The sequence below is a fragment of the Alexandromys fortis genome, unplaced genomic scaffold, assembly GCF_014885135.2.
Source record: "Alexandromys fortis isolate MF-2015 unplaced genomic scaffold, M_Fortis_MF-2015_v1.1 scaffold_279, whole genome shotgun sequence".
Classification (NCBI taxonomy): Eukaryota; Metazoa; Chordata; class Mammalia; order Rodentia; family Cricetidae; genus Alexandromys; species Alexandromys fortis.
Window position 1 is genome coordinate 476,431 of NW_026068151.1, and position 18,400 is coordinate 494,830.

Here is an 18,400-nt window from a genome sequence, read left to right on the forward strand (position 1 = left end):
ACCAAAACACATAGTCTTTATAGCTGTGATTACAAATTTATAAATACCAAGTAAGACCTATGAATACATTTATTTAAAAAGCAATTATCCCATGTATCATAGCAACATATGAAATACCTATAAAATAAATGAGTATTAAGCGTATTTTCATCAAATTATCCAATATTATTCATATTTGCTAATTTATGTAGAAGAATATTTGTTTTATGAGTTAGTTAAAAACTTATTAGTAAAAAGTGTCAAAGATGTTACCAAATGGGAAATTATAGGCTTGTCTCTCTCATGAAAATAAACGCAACAATTATTGTGTATAAGGTACTGGGATCAAATACAGTCGTTGTAGGCAGAAAAAGAAAGTGACATGATATGTTGCGTCTATTCCAGAATATTACCCCGTTTAAAGAAATGATTGCTTCCTTTCTTTCTCACTTTTTCAATCTCATGCCTCCTCATTCTTAATTAACACCTTAATTTAGTGGAGCAAACCCTTCAGAAATTTTCTCAGAAATGGCTCCTAGAGCTATGTTTTTTGGTGGTTATACTTATCTGAAAATATCTTGCCTCTCGAATGACAGTGTTGGAGATTCTGGCAGCCCCCCCCCGGCCCCCACCTAACTCTCTTATCCAAGGTGGGTAGGAAATCTCACATCCCTTGAAATAATCATGGAATAATCAGCTATGAGTGGAGCCTATATGTGTTGAACTTTCAGTTCTAAACATTTAAATCATTGTAATCTGTTCATTTTCTTTAGTCCTGTTGGACACCACTGAGATGATGGGGGCTTGCTCATTCTTCAGTCATTGTTCACAAGGCATTGCTCTGGAGAGCTCTCAGCTGGCATGGTTTAGAAGTAAGCTTTTCTATTTGGCCTTTGAGATTTGCAGGAAGCTCATCAATAAAGAGTAATTTAACGTATCTTGGCTAATGTAAGTATTGCAGTTTTATTTTGGAAATATTTTCTTGATAATTTCCAAATATTGCTTTATTGTGCTTCACCTGACATTGCATTGAGTCTAAAATCATATTCTGATTCCTTTAAACAATACCTTATTTCAATTTTAGAAGACAATTTGTTTTTATTTGTGTGTATGAGAGACAGAGACAGAGAGAGACAGAGAAAGACAGAGAGAGACAGACAGACAGTCAGACCCAAAGACACACACACACACGGGGAGAGAGAGAGAGGAAAAAAAAACACACCATGTGTGTGCAAGCACCTAGAAGCCAGAAAAAGTCTGAAGCTGGAATTATAGGTGTTCCTAAGCCACCTGATATGGGTACTGGGAACTGAACTTAGGTCCTCTGTACAGCAGCATGTTCTCTTAATGGCTCAGCTATTTCTCTATAATTTCTAAGATTCTTTTTCTGATTATCTTTGTTTTGATAGTTTATTTTATGTTTAAGATATTTTATATTTTTGATGGTGTGTTACATAATATTTTAAATATGTTTTTCTATATCTAAATTATCAAATGACTTTTTATATGATTTTCAGATCAAATATAAGTGGTTTCCCACTTAGGAAAAGGTGTTACATACGGCTAGAAGTTTCTTATGTTTGACAGGCCTTAATGAGTGTCTGGTTTATATATGTTTATATGATTTCAGAAGTTCATAGAAACTGCACCATAGGTTGGTTGTGTGTGTGTGTGTGCGCGCACACACATGTACATGAATGTGTGTCTGTCTGTCTGTGGTCTATGGAAAGTCACTTTTTCCAGAAATAAATTCCATAATTCTATGTTTTGGGGCTATCTACACTGAAGTATGGGACAACGTAAGGGCTATTAGAATTATTTACTCCTATTATAGCAAGATATTCCCTGTATCAAACATTACTAAGTCCAACATCCTTATGATTAAATCCCTCAACTTTCATGTGTCCAGTGGGAGGAGAATTTGTAATAGAGAGGGAAGCAAAGTCCCCAAACAGAACCCTTTCTGCTTAAGTTTTCATTTCATGCACATCGCTTCAAATGGGTGGGGCAGTGAGGACTGTTTGCTATGAGCCGCCTTGAGATCTTGCTAACTTATAGTCCCAGTCACTGCAGTCTGGAAGTGTCCAATTTCTCACTCATCATTGACAGTAAAAAAAAAAAAAAAAAGTAAATGTTTTAACCAGTACATCAAAAAGCAAAGCTAATTAAAGCAACTGATGTTGCCATCAGTGATTTATGAGGACCTCATTTAGGAACATGGGAGTTCTATTGGCTAAAGGACAGAGAGGGCTAATTCAACCCCTCTTTAAAATTTATTTATCTTTATGCATATGTCTATGGTAGGTTTGATGTAATTTTACTTTGAAGTTAGAGTTAAATATTCATGTCAGGAAATGAGTAAAAATTTAGTTAGAAACGGGAAATCCATAGAATTGACAAATAAATCCAACATATGCATTAGGGCTATCAGAGCTAGAACCTGACAGCTGTGTTTATGAGGGGAAGGTGCCCATGAAATATCTGCTTTTGTCATTTTCAAGGTATGTGGTGTTACTTTATCACACAAAAATTTTACCTAATGAAGCAGGCATTCTGTTTTTAATTTTGTTTATTTCTAACATTGTGTTTTAATTACAGATCTCACCCTTACCCTTTCTCCCTCCAAGTCCTCCCTCCACACTCCTTCAAATTGATGGCCTCTTTTTTCAGCAATTGTTTTTTGCATGAATATCCATTGTAGGATATTTGTACACTGTGTGAAGATGTATTGCTGTGATTGCAGTAATAGACAGCTGAACAGCCAATAGCTAGAAAGGAGGTTTAGGTAGGACTTCTGGATAGAGAGAGAACTCTGGGAAGAATAGAGGTGGAGTCACCAGCCAGATGTGGAGAAAGCAGGATGTGGAGAATGAGAAGTAACAGCCACGAGTCATGTTGTAGAATGTAGATGAATAAAAATGGGTAAATTTAAGTTATAAGAACTAGTTAGAAACATGCCTAAGCTATAGGCTGAGCTTTCATAATTACACATTATTTGGGAGCTGGCAGACAGGACAGAAAAGGCATATTACAGATGCATGCATTTATATATACGTGATATAACCTGAAACAGACACTTCTGATTAAACATAGGACTTTAATATGACTGGATGAAGGCTATAGTGTTGATGGGAAAGTCTCATGCATGGAGCGTGTCAGGAAGCCCTTGGTGAGCCTCTTTCAGTTGTCTAGGACTCTTTCTATAGTCATGAAAAACATCTTTTCTTTGGAAAAAGCACATTATTGATAAAATCTTTCCCAATACCTATTCAGAGTTATGCTTATAACTTGAACTTGTCTAATTCTATGCAATATAAAGTAAATTAATAAAACATAAAATAGTCTTTATTTATTTCACTTTCCAGAATCTGGGGAGTTTATTTGCTTTTTATACGTATTCCTTTATAGGATATTTTCCTTTTATTAGTAAACCGAAGCCGTCTTTTAGTGCCTAATTTCAAAAGAACACCTGTAATGCTATGTCACTGCTCTGAGTTATTGAGGCCATAAAGGGAAAGAGAGGACATTTCTGAGGAAGAGCCATAGTATGACCATGAATACTGATGATAAACAAACCCTTCCATGAACCTTCCAAAGCTGATGACCTCACATTGCACTGCTGGGAACTCTGAAATTTGGTGAACTCCCATTAGATCAGTCCCACCATCTCCGTTGGTGGATGCACCCTCGCTGTCTTGACTTCCTCGCTCATTTCTCCCTCCTTCTGCTCTTCATCTGGACCTTGGGGGCTCAGTCCAGTGCTCCAATGTGGATTTCTGTCTCTATCTCCATCCATCGCCAGATGAAGGTTCTATGGTGATATGAAAGATATTAATCAGTGTGGCTATAGGAAAAGGCCGGTTCAGGCACTCTCTCCTGTGACTGCTATTATACGTAATCATGAACTCCACCATCTGAAACTGTAATCACCAAACTCTTTGATAAGTTGTCATGACCATGTTGTCTTATCACAGCAATAGAAAATTAACTAAGTCGTTTTTCACAGAAAAAAATGATAGAGAAAGAGGAGCAAAGCCAAACTTCAACAAACTGTGTTACAAAGGGATATAAAATAAATAGGAACATGGATAGTGTAAAATAATGGAGAGCCCAGGTACAAACCCATAAATCTAGCAAACAAAAGTTTGATAATGATGTCAAGAATGTATAATGTTAAATCCTAGTAGGAAAGTCACAAACTTTCATGCAACAGAATGAAGCTGAACACTTATTTTATACTAGACACAAAAATAATTCAGAATATATTAAAGCGTTAAATGCAAGCAAGACATAAAGCAGAAGACTCTTGAAAAACAGGAAAACTTTTTTGCTGTGGTGTTGGCAATATTTATTTAATTTTTGGCTCTAACACCAAACACATAGGCAACCGAAGACAAAAATTAGCAAGTAAGATAAATGAAATGTCAAAGCTTTTGCACAGCAAAGGAAATGGTCAACAAAATGCAAAGCTAACTAATGGAGTGAGAGAAAATATTTGCAAAGTTTGTATCTGAAAGTCAGTATCTGAACTTATAAACAATTTTAATAGCAACCTCAAATAACCTGTGTCTTAGGGTCAGTATTGCTGTTTTAAACTATGACCAAAAGCTGATTGGAGAGAAAAAACATTTTTTTCAGCTTACAGTTACATACCACACTTCAACACTAAGGAAAGCTCCCCTCCCTAATTTTTCTCTGCATTTCTATATTGAAATAATTAGATCTTGAATAATTTCAATGCTGTTCTCACATGCTAGCTCCCTGTATTTCCTACATAAGCAGAAATATCATTGGTATCTTTTTACATAGACTCTTATGAATACTAAACTATAGTTGAGTATTTTAAATGTTACAAAAGGGTATCAGGGAATGTACAGCCAACTTTCTTTTTTCTCCCACTGATCTGTACCTCTGAATGTTGTTTTTGTTGACCATGGTAGCTTCAGGATATTAACTTTAAATTACTTATTCTATCTTGTGCAGGAATGAGCTTCATGATGCATCAGGGCATTTGCTGTTGTTTTGTGATTACACAGGTTCTATAAAAACATTCTCTGCATCCTGTATGTTTTCTAACTTATGTAAAGAGGCAGACTCATTAGGTTTGTAGCTCACAACTCTGGTCCCATTAGGCACTTCTAAATCGTGCATTAATTGGGTTACCTTTCTGTTTGCCCTGAGTCATTTTTTCCATCCCCACAGCCCCAAAATTTTACAAAGAAATTATATGACATTGGGTCTTAGTGTCCCTGCTAATATCCAGTAAAGTAGAAGCCATCATACATTTATGAAATAGCTCATGGTTCAAACAGCATATCACAATGAAAATTGGAAAACAGAATTATCAGCAGTGAATTATTGTGTATATAAGTAGCAAAGTCAGGTAGGCATCTCTGTTGCTTGACTTTGTCTAAACAACTCTTCCTTTGAGAATTCTACCTGCATGTGCCCACTTTGTATTTGAGTTAAAATTCAAGAGTCAAGTCACACATCTAGGTGCCCTAGAGAGAAAGCTCACATTTTCCCAGCCTAAGTGTGAATCAGCCTTAACACTTTGCCTTGTATGTTCCACGATGTTGGAACAGGAGGCAAGTGTGGTGGCTCAAGGTTCCCAGAAGTGGAGAGACTTTTGATAGACAGTGGAAAAGGTGACTAGTTGATTATTTGAATTCAAAGTTATTATTTGGGGAACAATACACAGTCTTGGATTTTTCCTTGAGTAAAAAGAAGACAAGAGACAGAATAGAATTTCATATGTGTAAGTAGAAAAGAAATCCCACTGTTCTCTTCTGTGTCGAGATAACTATTAACCTGGAAGGGGAGTTTCACCTTCTCTGTCCTTTCATGTCCTGGCCATTGACTGGTGATGCTGGAGTTTGCACAGAGAAACCGCAAGGCCTGTTGAAGACAGAAACAATGTACTCCTGTGATGTTCTCACTGTCAGAAATCCCCCAGACCTCCAGTCCCAGGGTCTGTTTCTGCAGCTGGTGCTTTCCTCTCCAGCTCCTGGATATACTTGTTTGCTTACCGTCCTTTTATCCTCATAGACTATTTTTGCTAATGCTCTCTTCCAGTCTCCAGCCTCAGACTCATTTTAGAATCAGAACAGAACTCTTAGAAAGCTGCTTATACTCTGCTGTGTTTCTCAAGCTGTTATACAATGACTTTGGTTTCTCAAAGCTTTTCAAGTTAACTAAAAAGGCAATCAAACAGACTGGTGTGAAACCAAAAGAGGGTGAAACAGTCTGAAAAGTTCCTAGAATGGGGAAGAATGGAGATGCTGGCATATGAGTTTCTATGTTAGTTCCAGAGAAGTTCAAGCCATAGTGACAATGGTAGATTGGGGCTTCGGGAAGAGCAGAGTAATTGATTACAGACAGGGAATAAGCAATTGTGGAGAGCAAGAATGGTAATGGAAATAGGGCCTCCTGCAATGGGCTGGGTATGACAACTTGTATTCTAATACAGCCTGTCTAGTCCTATGATGAAGGATAAGAAAATTGTGGCTTAGCAGAGGCTGAGTGACTTGCTTGACACAAAGGTTTAATCATTGATATGGGAGGGCAAGATGAAACCATAGATGTTACACAGTTAAGCTGATCTTGGGTTTTTAGTTCCTTACCAAAGTAGTTAAATGACAGGTTTGTTTGGTTTTGTAAATAAAATTTTATTGTATACAGATATACCTACCAGATTGCATTGATCTATAATCAGTTTCAAACTACAGTAATAGAGATTGAGAGTTGTGACAGAGACCTCATGAGCTGGATGGTCTAATAAACTAGGTTTATTATTACCTAGTTTTTACAGAAATAAATCCAACAGGCAAACAACAAACAAACAAACAACCCCCTCTTCTTTGTTCTGTTCTTCATTTTCTTTAGAACTGGGGAATTTTTTTTTTTTTTTTTGCTGTTTTGTTATCATTTGGGAACCCTGATTGCTCTTTGGGCTGACGAGGGAGGGGGACTTGATTGGGGGAGGGGGAGGGAAAGGGGAGGCGGTGGTGGGGAAGAGACAGAAATCTTTAATTAATTAATAAAGAAATAAATAAATTAAAAAAAAGAACTGGGGAAATTTTGCTCTGGTTTCTTTTTAGTCTTTTATATAGACTCCTACTTAGTCTATAAATGGAGGTTAACTATTCTCTGGATAATTCTTCACCTATTTTTAGAATCAGTCTTTACAAGATTGACAGGTGTTATCTTTCAATCTGCTTCCTAAGGAGCTAGATTCCCTTAACATTTTTCTAAGGCTTCAGACAGAGATGTATTGTTCTCTGTGCCTCTAAGCACAGAAAGTGTCCCTGTATGATCATATGACTCCCAGAGAATAAAAAGTTTAAGATTTCTGGGTGCTCTTATTTTGTATTTGTCCTTATGGTCTTCTATAGCTCTTACTAATTTTATGGAATTAATTACTGGAACCAGTATTCAGTCTAGGAAACACTATTTCTATTATGTTTTCTTTATTCTTGAGATTTTCATTCATATATACAACAAAATACTATCTGATCCACTCCCTATTTCCCTCCAACTCTCCCCATACACTTTTCCCAACATGTTACCTTTCCAATATCATGTCTTCTTATTTTTCTTTTTTAAAACCCAGTGCGTCCAATTAGTGCTGACCATATGTGCATGGATGTAGGGCCATCCGCTGGAGCATGGGAAACCTACCAGTGGGAGCACCTTAAAAAAGAATAATTTTCTAGCCTTGAGTAGCTCTCAATGACCAAAAGCTCCACAGTTAGAGGTAGGCCCTGGAGAGCACCTCTGCAATCTATGCAGGAATCTTGTCTGGTTCTATTTTGTCCAGATACAGAAATTTTATCTGGTTCTATTCTGTGAAAACAACCACAGCTGTTGTGAGTTTCTGAGTACAATAGCCTTGTCATATTTTGAAAACAGCATTTAACATTCTGCCTCATCTATCAGTTCTTAGATTCTTTTTAACTGCTCTTCTACAATGTTTATTGGGGGTTGAGTTATGGATCCTGCATAGGACTGAATATGCAGTCTCTTATTCTTAGTACTAAGACTAATTGTACATTTCTACACTGTCTGCCCTCTGAGCATCTAACAGCATGGCTCACCAAGTGTTTGGTGAATGAAGAATGAGTATGATGAAATATCTCAAATGATGAGATGATGAAGTTGTCCTTTTCCATGTTTTCCCCATATATCAGATTTCTTGTTCAGTATGTGACCTGGTTGTTGTATCAGTTTAAACTGTTGGCGGAATAAGGGGAGGAGGTTATACAGCCATCATCCATTGGATTTGTAGCTTGATGTGACTTTTGTTTGTCATTGGAAACTTTTCTAGATATTTTCTTTGTAGCAGATAACTACCTTGAAACTTATAATAGTATAATTCTCAGTTGTATTAATTTCCCACTACTTATTAAACAGAGTGGGTTTAAAACATACAGTTATCACTTCATAGTTCTGGTGGTGAGAAATTTTATGTGGGGCTGCCTAAACTAAACTCACGATATTAGCAAAATGTTATCTCTCCAGGAGTCTGTAGATGATACGTGGTGTCCTTGCTCTCTTGATTCCTAGAGGCCACTTGTATCTCTTGCCTTGTGTATTTCTTCATTCACTTTCAGCATCATCTGCCAAGCATGGTCACATATCTTTCTCTTCTCCTCTGACCCACAAGTCTTCCTCTCTCTTAAAGGACCATTGTGATGACATTGGACACATCAGAATAATCCCCTATCTCACCATTATTTCTTTTATTACATCATGTGGGATGTCCTTCTGTATATGGGTTGCTTTTATTGGTTGATGAAAAATCTGTTTGGACCAATGATTTAACAGAGTAAATCCAGGTGGGAAATTAGAACAGAGATAGAGTAGGCAGAGACAGAGAGACACCATGTAGCTGCCAGAGGAGACAAACACTGGAACCTTACCAGGAGACTACAGCCTCGTGGTGACACAGATGAATAGAAATGGGTTGATTTAAGATGTAAAAACTAGAAAAGAACCCCCCCCCCAAACATTGATCAAACAGTGTTCTAATTAATGTAGTTTCTATGTGATTGTTTGGATCTGGGCATCCAGGAACGAAAGAGCAATCCCCATTTACAATTACATGTGCAAATCAACTCTTTCCTTGGACGGTAACATATTTACAAGCTCTGGGAATTAGAAGTGAGCATATTTGAGGAGACATTCAGCCTACCATACCATGTTTCCTCCTTTCCTTAATTTCTCATTGATTTTCTTTTTAGTAATTGGAAGAATCCTAGAGAAGGCCCTCAAAGAAGCTTTTCTGGACATTGCTCTCAGAATTATATAACTCTTTCTGGGGCTTTTACTAACATTAGTGTCTGAATCCCCAGACCTCTCTGCCTAGAGTCCCACATGTTCTTTTTCACTTAGATCTGAGTTAAAGACATAGTATACAGTACATCACTTTAGGATAGTCTGTCTTCTGAACCTTAATGTTGCCTGTTGATCCTGGTCTAAGAGCCAGAATATGAAAAGTTTTTGAAGGGCAATTCTTTTTGGAAGACCTTGACCCTAAACAATATACAAAGATAAAAGCTATTTTGTTCTATGTGATTCTGTGGGATTCAGCATGTGTTTCAGTATCCCTTTTTGTTTACTCATTGATGACCTGCAAAAACGCAATTTAATATTACTTTAATTATTTGGACTTTGGATTTTCTCCATCTTTATTATTGTGTCCTAATACTTCATGATTTATGAGCATACACATGTTACCAGGTGGGTAACATGTATATGCTCTCCTACCGTCTCCATTATTCTGTGTTTGATTGGAAGGTAATAGAGGTTACTTCAAGGATTACTGGGATGTAATGTGACTATATTTATTGCAGTTCTTTTTTCTGCATACATTAAAAACTGAAAACAAAAGTAGATGGAACAAAATTGAAATAAAATTAAAGTCTTAGGTACATATTATTTTAAAGAAAATTATCAGAGAGATGTTTGACAGGAAGAATAACAAGTGAGAATGCTCATTTTAGTTACCAGGAGATAAACAGATCATTTTACATTTCAGAAAAGAAGATTTGAAGTTGTGTTCTATTGATTCTTGCATCAACGGATTCAGTGTTTGACCCATCATTAATTAATTTCTTACTAGCTAATGTTTTGTTGACTTCACATCACTGCCTAAAAGAATTTCAGAGTCCCTGCAACTAATTAAAACATGGAAGATTGTATTTTGACAACTGAAGCTAATGACCTCTAGGTCCACTTCAGGAACAATGTTTACTAAAAGAAATGTTGTAAGGAAGGCCATTTGTTTCCCAGCTGCTCAGTCCCAAAATAATCACACAGAAACTTTATTATTTAAAACACTGCTTGGCCCATTAACTTTAGCATCTTATTGGCTAACTTTTATATTAATTTCACCCATCTCTATTAATCTGTATATTGTCATAAGGCTGTGGCTTACCAGATAAATTCCAGTGTTTGTCTCCACCAGGGCTACATGGCTTCTCTCTGACTCTGCCTTTCTTTCTCTCAGCATTCAGTTTAGTTTTCCCTGCCTACTTAAGTTCTGCCCTGCTATAGGTCCAAAGCAGTTTCTTTATTCATTTATGGTAATCAGTACATACAGAGGGAAATCCCACACCACCTCCCCTTTTCTGTTTAAATAAAAAAGAAGGCTTTAACTTTAGCATAGTAAAATTATGATAACGAAACAGTTGTCAAGCAAGAATTACAGTTACAATATTTATATCTATTTTATGTTTTATCATAACTAATGAAAACTATAACTATAAATGTTTCAACTCCATCAAAGACTCCAGAAGGATATCCTATTACCTAAGTAAACAATAAATTCATTGTAAGCAAGTTTCAAAACTCTAGAATTGACAGAGACATCTTGCTATGTGGATAGTTACCCAAAGTTCTTCTGCACTGTTGGGGCATCCTTCTTCAGCCTATAGGTTCATGGTATCTGGCAGACTTTTCCATGAAGCAGGAAATTTCAAAGATAGTTCCATCTATATTGGTAGTTTGTCAGTCACTATCTTCTGTATCCTGCTGAATGTTGTGAAGCAGGAACCCCAAAGACCATTTCAACTTTAGGAGAGTCCAGCAGTTATTTCTCTGTGGGTCCTGCATCGCTAGTTCATCAAGAAGTTAGGGCAAGAGCAGTTTCTTGCCCAAATGGCTAACCAACGCTATTAGGAGCCTCTTCGATGCCCATATTCCTCTTGAAGTAACTGGTGCTGCCAGGAGCAGATGTGTCTCATAGTCATGAAAAGTCTTAAGGACTCTGAAAGACTTGAAAAATGCCTATCATCTAAAATACATCTAGAAAATCTAACTAATGTGACTACAAGTTTGATTATTATGAATATTTACCTATATTTCTTAATTATACATTACATTTTTAGATGAGCTAGAAAAACACAATGCCTTAATCAAGATCAGAAATGTATTTACACAGTATAACAAAATTGACCTTAAATTTCTATCAATAAACAAGATCCATACCAATGCAAATCTCTATAGCATATCCCCCTTTAAGTGTAAAAATACATTTATAGACAACATTTGGGAATATGGGCATAGTTCTGTCCAAACTTCTTCCTACTATTTATTGGGCAAAGTAATTTTTTGAGGGTGTTCAAGGCAGCCTTTCAGGGAATGTTGGTCCATCACACAATATTAGTCTGGATTTAATCCACAGCTTCTCATCTTCTGTGGAAACAAAAGAAGAGCCTCGTTTCCAAAGGAACATATCCTTAGACTCAAATTCTGAAGTCAAGATACCTTTACGTTGGTTTAGCTTAGCAGCCTGTACAATGAAATGTTTCTCTGTACTTAGCTCCTTCACAGAACTCAAAGAAAACACAATAATATACATAATCCAGACTCTCCGTGAATTTCCATCTTTAAGTGGCTTTTTTATTTACCCCTTTTAATCTATGACTGTACTCTGTCACGTTAAAGACTTTCCTTTATTTTATTTTTTAAAACAATTTATTTCGTTTTATAACTCTGTATACTCTTTTTCTTCTTTCTCTTAGGCCTACGTACATTTATCCAACACTGTGACCCATTTAGAGGTCTTTTTTTAGATTTGTCTTTATTGCATATCTATAATATTTTCTGACCAGAAGCAGTTTTTAAAATGCTAAGTGCTTTTTAAGAATCAAAGCTGCCACATTGCTAGGGTATATACGGTAGTTTCTGCTTATTCTGTACAGTCCAACATGGTAGAACTGCTTGCTGCCTCCGTGATCCATGCACAAAGTCCCATCTCTAAGCACACAGCTGGTCCTTGTCGCCAAGCAAGCAATAGCACATTGCTCACAAGCCCCATTCAAAATGCTCTGTTTCCTGAAAGAGCCAGAGTTCATCCTGGCAGCACGGCCCAGAAAGCTGGCATTTTACAACCATGACTTTCTTTCTGTTATGGCTGAATCAGTAAGACCTCTCTTACAGGACACATGTCCCTGCTTGTTTCTAGCAAACAGAGCCCACCCAAGAAAATGCCACTACCAAACCATGCTTAACTCTGTTCTTTTGTGTCTAGGATTCCTTTTTAAGTTTTCTCAGGTATATATTGATTTTAGTTGGTCACGTTGGCACCATTTGTAGTAGGAGCTGCTTGTTTCATTCACGACTGCTTAGTAGAGCATGATACTCTTAATCTCAGGGCCATGGGTTCAGGCCCCATGTTGGGCTCTAATGTGTTATAAGGAAGGCCGTTTGTTTCCCAGCTGCTCAGTCCTGAAATAATCGCACAGAAACTATATTATTTAAAACACTACCATTAGCTCTAGATTCTTATTGTCTAAATCTTACATCTTAATTTAATCCACCTCCATTAATCTGTGCATTGCCACAAGGCTGTGGTTTACCAGATAAAGTTCCAATGTCTGTCTCTGGCAGGGCTACATGGCTTCCTTCCGACTCTGCCTTTCAATATCCCAGCATTCAATTTAGTTTTCCTTGCCTACTTAAGTTCTGCCCTGCTATAGGTCCAAAGCAGTTTCTTTACTCATTAATAGTAATCACAGCATACAGAGGGAAATCCCATATCAAAGAAACACATGAGCAAAGAGTAGGTGCTATGCTGTTCTGACTCATTTTATTCCAGGCAGCATACAGGGATATAGTTAGGCCTGATAGTTCAATTTTATATCAGGGTTTGGCCAGGGCTTAGAGATGTTTGAACTGTAATATCAGAGTAGTCAGGGCTGGGGGCACGTCTATGGCCATAGCATCACAGTCTTTGTGGACTGCTTGCTTTCAGCACCTGGCTGAAGGAGATTTTTCTGGGTGTTCCTGGGATGTCACTTACAAGAAACAAGAGAATTATTTGTAACTGATGAGCCTCACCCATTACATCTACTCCACTGATATCAGAACAAGCTCTTTTTCCTCCCTCCCTCCCTCTCTCCCCTCCCTCCTTCTTTTCCTTCCTTCCTTAAAGGCTAAGTTTTGGAAAGGGGGTTAGCTAAGCCATGAATAACAAAGCGTGGACATGGTCAACATCTGTGATGATAGTATGAGGCCAGGATAATAGGAAACAGAAGACTTCATGGTACATAGTGGAAGGTAAAAACCTTCAATGTATTCATTAATTTTAGGATTTTAAAATACTGTTAAGAAGTGGCATAAAGTACAGGAAATAGTTATTAAGAAAAAAATAAACATCAAGTTTTGTATTTTCAACTCTGAATGTTTTGTATACAGCTGCTAACCCACAATTTACAATGTGAAAAGTCCAATCACAACTTGATGGGGAGTGCTAAAACTCCCCAACTACCTTTGAAATTGTGGTAGAAGAAAGTACAAAGAATTGTGGGAGAGAAATATAGAATGGAGAAACTTTCATTGGTGATAGAATGATATCTAGATGCTTTTCCCACCACAGTCAATTTGACTGTCATTATATCTGAATTGTTCTAGTATTAGTGGATGTCTGGGAACCAGACGGATGTTGCAGTTTTGGTTTTTACCCCTTGGGAACTGTCTTAGTCACTGTTCTATTCTGAAGAGACACTATGACTAAGGAAGTTCTTATAAAAGAAACATTTAATTGGGGCTTGTGTACAGTTTTAGAGATCAATTCATTGTCATCATGGCAGGGGCATAGCAGGACATGGCACAACACATGGTTCTGGAGAGCTAGATGAGAGTTTTACATCCTAATCCATAGACAGAAAGAAAGAGGGAGCCTCGGGCTGGTGTGGACTTTTGAGACCTCAAAGCCCATCTCCAGTAACACATTTCTATCAATACCACACCTCCTAATCTTTTTAATCTTTTCAAACAGTTCCACTACCTGTTGACTAAACCTTTGGGAGCCAATCACATTCACACCGCCATTGGAACTAATCTTCTGCTGGATGAATACATTGTTATCTTAATAGGGTAGGTAGGATATACAGTTTTTAAGTTGTCCTTCCTTATATTCTCCGCCATCCTATGTTGCACTATGTGAGGTTGCTTTGCTTGTGTCCCCCAACACCATAGTCATGGTGAACACCTCCCACGCTGTTTACCATAGTTTCAGTAAATCTGATACTATAGCAGTGATCTCTAATGAGAACCTTGGTCAGACAGAGAAATATTCTTGACTTCTGAAGAGAAACTTGTTCCCTATCAGATTATCACCATTTTGATGCATGTAGAGTCTGTTTCCTTAACAGGTAGTAGGAGTCAGAGCTTGCCCCTGACCTCCACAAAAAGGTTACAAAAGGTTTTCCCTATCAAGAAGATAGGACCTGGAGACAAAGAGCTTCCAGATCCAAAATGGGTGGAGATTTTCACTACACTAATTTTAAAACCCCAGAATGGGAAGTCTGTATGATAAAATGCTTTTCCCATATTCTTTAGGCCAAGACTTGAATAAAAAATTGTTTCCGTAATACTGCAACTTACAAAAATACAATGGATCCTCCATTCTGCAAATGTAGGCAGATTGCTAAGGACAGAAAGATGGGGTAGTCTGGGGCCCAGTTACCTTCCCCCATAAAAGGGCGGCTTAAAGTGTCTCATAGCTAACCCTGTTTAGCTTCTGACTTTGTCTAATGGTGGTCTATAAAATTTAAGACTACCATAACAAAGAAATTAGTTTTCTTTCTCTCTTCCCAGTTTGGCCAGTCTTTGAATAAGTTTCTTTACGTGAATCATTTCCTTTTGAAATCTGGGGAATACATTGTCGCAGGAGATGGACCTGAGTATCTGGTAGCTATGAGATACCCTTTGCCTTGAACTGCAGCTTTAAGATCCACAATCACACAGTTTACAAGGCAAGTGTCCTTGTGAGAAATGTAAAATGTTTCCACTGCTCAGGATCTTGGATTTGCTGTGACGACACTCCTCCCCCCTCCCCCAGAGCAGATAGATTGTTACACTACACAATACCTTGACATATTACTTCCTGTCTCTATTTTCTTGGAAAAAAAACTCCTTGAGATATAAATATACAACAGGTAACACATGAGAACAACAAAGTGTAGACACCTATGCTGATTAAATTTCCAGTACAGCAGAGCCAAAAATGTGCATCCATAAAAATTCAACATCCAGAGGGAACACTGATCTACCAGACTGGAGATAGCTAATGTACTTAGAAAAGAGGTTTGTCTGCATCATGGACTGGGGGATTCTAGCTCAAGTTGAGATAGAATCAGGGCGTTGAGTCACTGATAGGGTGGCTGGATGGCAGTGAAGGGTATGTGCGATGAAACAAACCTGCTTACCTCTGGAGACAAAACACAGAAAGAATAAGAGACCAGAACTCAATCATCCCCTTCAGGGGCATACCTTCCAATGACTTAAGTCTTTCTGAACTTATATATACTTCACTTGTTAGTGGTTCTATGATCTCGTAATAGTATGTACTTGGGTCTTTGAGGAAGGAACAAAATGAAACTGTGTCATTATATGTTGAGACATGAGCATCATCTAATCCTGCATCCCCAAATTGTCAAATGCTGCAGAAGAAAGCTGTGTTGTGCTTCTGTCTGAATCTCCTCAGAATCACCCCACCTCCCTCACCTCAGGCTCTTCGCTGTATTCATTTCATATCACTTTAATTTCCTCACACACCGTTCTCTGTATTTAGCATTCACTTTGAGCTGGCAGGTCTGCCCCTCTGTCTTACTAATCTTAGCAGAAGATAGAAAATAAGATTTCATCGTAAAGAATAAGGCTGCCTGGCAATGACTGTGTGAACTTCTTTTCTCTCACCTTCCAACATGTTTATATTCACCGTGTAACATCTCCCCTGCCAAGGACGTTTCGGTTGTGTTTCTTAACTATCTTCTGTTTGCTTTTTAACCTTTTATGTCTGGTAACTGGTATTCATTTTAATCTTTTGTACATTATGTTTTATTAATAGTCCTTCTTAGTTTGCATATATGATATATTTTTATTTAGGTTGTTTTTCTTTTTCATTTGTGTACATTAATTATATATAATGATGTGTTTTGTTGTAGTATTTTTTATTCATACACATGATATATTTTTTGTTATACCAACTTTTCCATTATCCTCTCCTTTTCTTCTCTAACAATCATTTACTTTTGTGTTTTTGTTTAGGGTTTTGTTCTAAATTTCACATATGAGAGAAAAAAAGATACTTGTTTTTCTGCATCTAATTTATGTTTCTTTTTAAGTAGATAATTTAAGTCTGGGGATATAGTTCAGTGGTAGAGTCCTTGCCTGACATGTGCCTGGCACTAAATTCAAGTCCTGGTATTGGGGAGTAAATGGTTAATTTAATATTCAACAGACAATTTGACATTCCTATCCTAAACAAACATGAACATAAATAAGATAAATATAAAGATATGGTCTTCAACATATCTTTGGCTTTAGCATCAGTTTGTTCTCTTTTCCTTCACTCCAAACGTGATCAAACTGTCACTCATGCATATTACTGAGGCTCTTTAACCTCTGATCTGCCTTTAACCAGAATTCTCAGTCTCCGGACTTTCCAATCATCTGTTTGTTCAGACGCGTCATCTGTTTAGGACCAAATATGTTCTGCAATGACAACATGAAACTACCTGTTGAACCCTCCTGCTGGAACAGGAATTTTACAAGTTCCGTTTCTTTCCTTTTGACATTTCCCCTGATCTCTGCTTAATCATTCATGCCAGTCTCTGTGGCCAGATTTTTAGGGTTTCTGGGCTGGGTTACATCTGGGGTTCTGAAATCCTGATGGTTTTCAATGTATTTCCTTTCTCCATACAAGACTTTGTACATCAACACTGTGGTGGTCTCAGAACTGAAGACTAGCTAGATGAAGGTTTTTGGGGGTCCTGTGTCCCAGCCTCCTCTTGAAGTTCTGGCAAGAACTTTGTGCAGCATTGTGTACCATTGTTCAGCAGTCATCATTTTCACCACCACCACAACTACCACCTAACCACCCCAACCACCACCACTACCATCACCACCACCACTACCACCCCAACCACCATCACCACCACTACCACCCAACCACCCCAACCACCACCACTGCCATCACCACCATCACCACCACCCCAAACAGCACCACCACCACCAATACCACCAATACCACCACCACCACCACCACCACCACCACCACCACCACCACCACCACCACCACCAATACCACCACCACCACTACCACCCCAACCACCACCATTATTTTTTAAAAATCTGCTTCTTTATCTTTATAGTGAACCATCACTAGCTTCTTGCTTTTTTACACATTGCCTCCTTTTCAGTTCAATAATTATAACATTTTTAATCATTCACTTGTTTAGGACATTAGAGTATCTTAGTTTCTCTAAAATCTTCCCTCAGCTCTCCTACCTTCCCACATTTTCTCTAGGGATTTTCATTTTATGCATGAGCTTCAAAGAATCCAGGCCTCTCATTTATTCCCCGAGTTTTTAAAATATCTTGCAGATTTACAATGTAACATATCTTTCTGATTGTTTCATATTCCCCATATTCCATATTCTTGCTACGGTATTCAAACTTTTCTCATAGGGCTAAATTGCTTCTTAAAGGGCCACCTCATGTCTGAGTCTCTACTTCATTGACCATAAGCCTGATGTCAAATTCACTTCCCCAGAGCAGTATTTTGATTCTAGACTTTTTACCTTAAAGTCCAAAATGACTCACTGTCTTACCTCAGACTTTCCACTCTATGCAGAATTTCCTGTGTTCTAAAATCAATCTGTTCCTATTTCTTCACACTGTGTGGCTTTCTGTAGTGTCTGCCAAGTCTACCTGTTGTATAAGGTCCAAACCCAATACTGCTGCTGCAATAATACCATGTTTCTCAAGGTTTCTGATAATAATGAACCTCAAAACTCTGATGAGCATATAAATTTTCGCTATTCTTCCAAAGGTCCTACCAAGTTTAACAAGCTAATTTTGATGTTGTAGAGAGTAATAAATATTCTTAGATGCCTGGTATCTTTGTTTT

At 37.7% G+C, this 18,400-nt stretch overlaps 1 long non-coding RNA gene across 2 annotated transcripts; it reads right to left on the reverse strand.

The window, feature by feature from the left end:
* Positions 1-2,219: 2,219 nt before the first annotated feature.
* LOC126491522 (uncharacterized) lies at positions 2,220-18,182 on the reverse strand. 2 transcript variants are annotated; one of them, XR_007589411.1, is made up of 3 exons: positions 18,102-18,182; positions 5,809-5,877; positions 2,220-3,790 (listed from the first exon to the last, which is right to left on the reverse strand). It is a non-coding gene; the product is annotated as an uncharacterized lncRNA (long non-coding RNA). The 2 variants fall into 2 exon arrangements; XR_007589412.1 differs by having other exon boundaries at positions 5,791-5,877.
* Positions 18,183-18,400: the final 218 nt, after the last annotated feature.